Source organism: Capsicum annuum, chromosome 7 (genome assembly GCF_002878395.1).
Source record: "Capsicum annuum cultivar UCD-10X-F1 chromosome 7, UCD10Xv1.1, whole genome shotgun sequence".
NCBI classification, from domain to species: domain Eukaryota; kingdom Viridiplantae; phylum Streptophyta; class Magnoliopsida; order Solanales; family Solanaceae; genus Capsicum; species Capsicum annuum.
In genome coordinates, this window is record NC_061117.1 from 212,551,725 (window position 1) to 212,558,828 (window position 7,104).

Sequence of the window (7,104 nt, forward strand, 5' to 3'; positions counted from 1 at the left end):
TGCTCAAACATACCCTAAATCCTTTGTTTTGATAGTTTTAAAGGTTAGAAAAAAGTCAAAATTATCGTTAATGACTCCTAAATGGAACTGAAAATTTGAACTTAAAAACCCGATTTTGGGTGCCACCGCGATGCGCCACAATTGCGGTGGTCCACTGGAATTTGATGAGTGGGAAATTGGGTACCTCCGTGATGCGCCACCATTGCGAAGCCCTACTGGAATTTGACAATTGTCAATTTGACCCTCTCTGCAATGTGCTAGACACCAAAATGATGATGTTTATGATTGGAACTATAAATTATTCATAACTTCTTCACCGAGGGTCCGTTTTGGACGAATCTTATATCGTTGGAAAGATAATTCAGTCATCTACGTAATGAAAGGTTGAAATGTAGGAAATTCCACATGAAAATTAATTTAGATCATTCTAGAAGCTAATACTTAGACTTTCCATGGACGAAATTTAGCTAAGAAGATGTTAGGGTGTTACAAATGCCTAAGAAGTACTTAAGCTCACCTAGATAATTAAGTTTGAAGTGCTGATGGAGAGTACCTTTTCTTGCATTCATCATGTTTGCATTATCACCCATTATTAGAAGATTGTCTACATAAACCAGAATAACCAACATACCTTCTGACTTCTTTAAGGTAAAGAGTGATAATCATAGCTGGTCTGAGTGAATCCTGTAGTAAGCTTTATATTTCACTGCCTTAATGCTTGCTTAAGTCCATACAGTGACTTAATTAATCTACAAACTTTGTGTTGCCTTCCCTCCTTGAAACCATCTGGCATTTCCATATACACTTTCTCATCTAAATCACCTTGTGGAAAAGCATTGTAGACATCCATCTGGTACATACACCATCCTTTTGATACTGATAAATCAATAACACTTCTCACTATAACCATTTTGTCTACAAGAGAGAATGTGTCATGGTAGTCTAGACCCTCCTGTTGGCTGTAACCCTTGGCTACCAACCTAGCCTTAAACCTCTCTACTTCTCTATTTGCCTTGTACTTAATCTTGTACACCTATTTTGATCCAATTATATTCTTGTCTAGAGGAATATCAACTACCTCCCAAATGTGATTGTCTTCAAGAGCTTTAACCTCCTATTTTATAGATTCAATCTACCTCTTATCTCTTCTAGCTTTATTGTAAGATTGTGGTTCTACTTTTGCTGACAGACTGGACACATAACTTTTGTATCTTGAACTAGTATTAGCATAAGATAGATAGTTTGCCATAGGATATCTGGTTCCTCTTCTTTTCCCTGGTGACACATAGTCCAACAACCAAGCAGATTATTTGATGACTCTAGAAGATCTTCTTGGGGCAACTTCTGTAGGTGATGAGGATGACTCATCTATGCTGGCCAGGTTGTGAGTGTCTTCATCTTGGATACTATAAGGATTATATGGTGATGCACCTTTCTCTTATGGATTATATGATTGATTATCAAGATCTGTATAAGCATTTATTTCTGCTACTGCATCAGTATGATCAGGTAAACTCATCTCAAGGAAATTAGCAGCTGATTCTAAGCTTAGCTCCTCTAAAAAAAATGAATCTTCTTTGAACACCACATCTATTGTGATAAACAACTTGTTAGTACACCAATCCAGCAATATATAGCCCTTCTGAGTGGTAGAATAACCCATCAATAATGTAACTTTAGCTCTTTCAGAGAGCTTATCACCCTTTGGTAGTACTAAAGCTTAGTATTTAAATCCAATAAATCTTAGGTGTGTCAATGATAGGACTTTACAGAATAACATTTCATAAGGACTTTTACCCTCAATAGCTGAGTATGGTAACCTATTAATAAGATACACAGCAGCCTTAACATTCTACCCCAAAACTTGATAAGCATCTGTGATTGAAACCTGGTGGCTCTTGCACCATTTAGTATTTGTCTTTTCTCTCAACCACACCATTTTGTTGTGGTTTGTATGGTAGCTACTTTGATGTATTATTCTCAAAGACTGAAACAACTCTTTACATTTAGAATTAAGGAACTCTGTCCCATTATCTAACCTCGGTATTTTCACTTGAGCACCAAACTAATTCTAAATCAGAGTAAAAAAGTTTTTTATGGCTATAATACACTCAGAGTAAAGAAGTTTTTTATGGCTATAATACACTCAGACTTTAATTGTAGCACATATAACCATGTATATCTACTATGATCATCAACAATAGTTAAAAATAGTACTTCTTATCAAAAGTATGTGTCTTATAAGTCCCTCAGAGATCCGTATGTACAATATCAAAATATTTTGAAGCTCTAGATGTACTGACAGGAAGGATATTTCTAGTTTTTTTTAAAAAATGGACAAACATGACACTTATTTAGAATATCTACATCACTACTGTGTCTTAACAGATTAAAAGTTCTTAATGCCTTCTGGAAAGAGGGATGTCCCAGCCGCATATGCCACAGACTGCACTCATGCATCTCTACTCCTGTATCCTGCCCTTGATAAGCCACATTATTGAGAATTCAATTCACTCCACATATATTTTTGAGGATGTATAATCCTTTTTTTTCTTACGAGTGCCACTGTAAAGGTCCTGAAATACACAAAAGTCAGGATAGAATGAAACAAAATAAGAGAGTTACCTAGTCATTTTAGACACTGATAACAAGTTTATTTTGAAATCAGGAACATACAATACATCCCGTCAACCTCATATTTTAGCACCTGTGCTTCTCCTACATGTGATATATCCACCTTGGCTCTAGTAGGTAGGTTTAATTTATCATACATTGTGTTATCCATTTTGTGATAGTATGAGAATATATCCTTGTGTTCTGCCATATGGAGTGTGGATCCAGAGTCTATGATCCACTCATGTGGAACAACATGGTTAGAAAAATAAGTAATAGTACCTGTCATATTAGCTTGTTCTGAGTCATTTGTCTCTTTGTTGATTAATGTTATGATCTGCTAATATTCATCTTCTGAGAAACCTTGTCTCTTTTCTAGACCAGCATTGTTGTTGCTTTTACTTTCCTGGTTACCAGTTTGATCAACCAAATATGATTTCTCTGCCTGAGGTCCAATGAAGTTATGAGCTGCTAACTGGCTGGTGTTTTGACCAACAGCTGATTGTCCATATCCACCACTTCTACCCTGGTCATTGTAAAATGTTTAATTTGATGCTCTCCTTGGATTATTGTAGTTACTCTTCTTCTTGTTACTCCAATCACTTGAATATCCATGCAATTTGTAATATTTTTCTCTTGTGTGGCCAGTGGAGTTACAGTAATCACATCTTTTACCTTTGTAACCTTGACTTCCATAATTGGTTGATGCCTGATTCCTGCTTTCATATCTAGAATCTGCATATTTTTTGTTTACTTGAATAGCAATAGGCTTAGTTTTATCACTAATAGTTACAGCACAAGCAAGTTATTGGATCTCATCTTCAATAATCTTTGCATATGCTTGGTTAAGTGTATATGTTGTTTTCTTTATCAGTATTTATCTCTTTGCTTGGTGATATGTATAATTTAGTCCACTTAGGAATTGTATTAGCCTCAACTGATATAAGTGCTCTGCATGCTTCTTATACTTAGGACAATTACATGATAGAGCTGGAATAACTGTGTCATGTTCACTCCACAAATTCTTTAACTTAGTAAAGTAGGTTGAGACTGAGTCAGTGCCTTAGTGTAGGTTATTGATTTCCCTGTGCAATTGACACAAACTCATGCAATTTAATTTGTAAAACCTTTCCTTAAGATCTTCCCATACCTCACAGGCATTTGTTGCATACACAATACCACTGAGTAACTCTACACTTACTAAACTCATCAGCCATGAAAGAACTACTATATTGCATGTCTCTCATTGATCATGTAATTCCTCTCTGTATGTGTCCTTGCTATAAATACCAGTCACAAAACCATACTTCCTCTTGCCCAATAGTCCAATCTTCATAGATCTACATCAAATTCCATAATTCTCTGAACCAGTCAACTAAATGGGAATCAATACAGCTCTTGCTACATTTGATGCTCCCAGGAACAGGGGATCACTAGTATCAATATTAGGTGTCATGTCTATTTTGCAGGCTATAACTAGATTAGAATCAAAATGTCATAGAAATCTCAAAATCTACTATTGTATTCAGAGATCTATGGTTTATAGATGGAAATCTAAACTTCTCTAAGCTTACTAGCTCACAAATAGGAATTACAAATAGAAGGAACTCATTATATTAAAGATGTATTCATATTCGATTGTTGTTTATCCCGTTTCATGATAGCAAGGATTTGATACCATGTTAAAATATCTCTCAAGCTCTCTCTATCTCACACACAGCTGCCATTACAGCAGTTACTGAGCTCGATGAGAAGAATAAGAAGAAGAGAGAAATGAGCTAAGATTGAAACTTGTATGTTAGTTTTTTACAATGTGAGTTCATGCCACCTATTTATAGACTCACATGACTAACATGTGATTATCTAGAATCTTCCTAACAACTTAATCAAGTGTCCATCTCACTAACCAACTTGACACACCTAACAGCCTCGACTAACAAGCAATGCAACAGTGTTAACTAACTAAACAGTGTTAACCAACTATTAACTAACTAATATAATAGAAAATATGAATACTGAATATTGATCCTATAACTTTTAACAATGTAAAATCTATGAAAGGTATAATACATAAATGAGCCCTTTAAATTAAGCTTAACTTGCATTTATACCCTCCAATTTTGAGTGTACAAAAGTATACACTTAAACTTGTATAAAGTTGAACAAGACACAAAACGTCCTACCTGGCATCTCACGCAAATTGCCACTTAGGATACCATGTAGGATCATGTGTCTAATTGTTCACTTTATACAAGTTTAAATGACTACTTGTGCACACCCAATGTTGAAAGGAATAGATTCGAGCTTAGGTCAAGTTAAAGGGTACATTTATTTATTATGACTTATGAAAACATACCATATATCTTGATTGTCTCAACAAAGAAAGGTGTCAGTCTTGGTGCTACATCATCATCAGAAAGACTCATAGGCTTGGAGTTAGCTTTCTTAAGCATCCCAGATATCTCTTTGATATCCCCATATATAATCATGTAGGAGTTGCCCTTCAAACCATGTTTTCTCAGTAATTTCTCTAACTTTTTTCGTCTGAACCAAACCCAATTCAGCACTCTCCATACACACACTAATAAAGCAATTACTATGACAGCAAAAGATGATATTACTATAAATTGAACAATGTCCATTTTTCCTCACAATTTGTGTCCATTTCCTTGCATATTTTATACCCACCATTTTCTTTCCAACGAAGGGGAGCCCCAGAGTAAACGATAAAGTTATTGTGATATGATCAACCAGAAAGTCACGTGTTCAAGCCGTTGAAAAAAATGATAAAGTTTCTTGTTTGGTTCGAAATTGAGAGGGCGTCATGTGGAAGCTTAAAGTTTGCAAGCCAAGACGATGATAATTCAGATGACACAATATAAACTAAAAACATAGTGTTATTGATATTATTTGGCCAACTGACCTACATATGAAAACTAATATTAAAGAAAACATAAGATTATTGGGAGGACCTCTAAACAACACTCTTAAATGACTACATTGTGAATGCTACTGTGTTATGGTATGAGAAGAGTTCTTCTACTTATAGAGTTCCAAAACTTTGCCTCCAAGAAACTAGAGGTTACCAAATATGGAAAAATTTTATATTTTCATTTCAAGAAAATTAAAAGTAATTTTAGTATCACTTTTATTTTTCTTTCAAGAAAAGTAAAACTTAAACTTGGTAAGAAAATAAGAGCAAAAACCCTAACAAATCTCCCTTTTTTTGTTTGATTTTCTTGATTTAATCCGCCTTCGTCATATCATATGCACAATTTTGATTCTTCACATAATCTTCATTACTGACGCTTGTCATGGATAAAAATAAAGTTTAAACTATTATGGATTAAAAATTTGTTTTAAAATATCTTATTTTTACTTTTAAAAATGCAGCAGCAGAAATATTGAAAATGTACTCTAAACTCCTTCTCCACATGTAGCTAGACAGAGATCTTCATTATCAGCAAATTGATTGCAACTTTAATATCAACATGTCTTCAATCTGAACCACTGGACCATTGAACCACAGTCTCTGATACCACTCCATTGGATCTTTGAACTATAAGCTTTGATACCACTTGTTGGGTTCGAAATCGAGAGGGTGTCATGCGCAAGCTTAAAGTCTACAAACCAAGACAACGATAATTCAGGTGACACAATATAAATCAAAAATATAATATTATTGATATAATTTGGCCAACTGACATACATATGAAAATTAATATTAAAGAAAATATAAAATTATTGGAAGAAAATCTCCTTCTAAATAAGACTCTTAAATGACTACATTGTGAATGCTAGTGTGTTATGGTATGAGAAGTGGTCTTCTATTTATAGGGTTCTAAAACATTTCCTCCAAGAAACTAGAGGTTGTCAAATATGAAAAATTTTAATATTTTACTTTCAAGAAGATTAAAAGTAATTATGGTATTAATTTTATTTTTCTTTCAAGAAAAGTAAAACTTAAACTTGGCAAGAAAATCAGGACAAAAACCCTAACATTTCTATCATATGATTACGAGGTCACGGGTTCAAGTTGTAGAAATAGACTCTTAAGAAAATCTCTCTCTCTATATATAAAGGAAGATTGTAAGAATGTTGATGTGGCATCTCTCAATGGCCTCCTTTACTATTTTTCTTATTTCTCAATTTCTTGGCTTTTTTCTCACATATAAATATCTAAAATAACGTTTGTTTTTACCTTTTTAATCTATAAATATAACAATTCTTTGATTTCAAGAACATAATCCTTTTCAAAGGACTAACAACAATATAGGGAGAAAATTATTGTCACCACGGCCATGACATATCAAAGGGCACCTAAAAATTTCTTGCATCAAAATAGATAGATAAATACAAGAATGAAAAAGAGATATTGACGACTAAAAATTCCGGTGAAGAAATATGAAGATGAAGAAGAGATAGACCAAAGTTCCAGTGAACAAATACGAAGATGAAGAAGAGATATTGATGATAAGAAGTTTGGCGAGG

At 34.0% G+C, this 7,104-nt stretch overlaps 1 pseudogene; it reads right to left on the reverse strand.

Moving 5' to 3' along the window:
• Positions 1-5,255, reverse strand: part of LOC107877339 — a 26,839-nt pseudogene extending 21,584 nt beyond the window's left edge.
• Between the last annotated feature and the right edge of the window lie 1,849 nt (positions 5,256-7,104).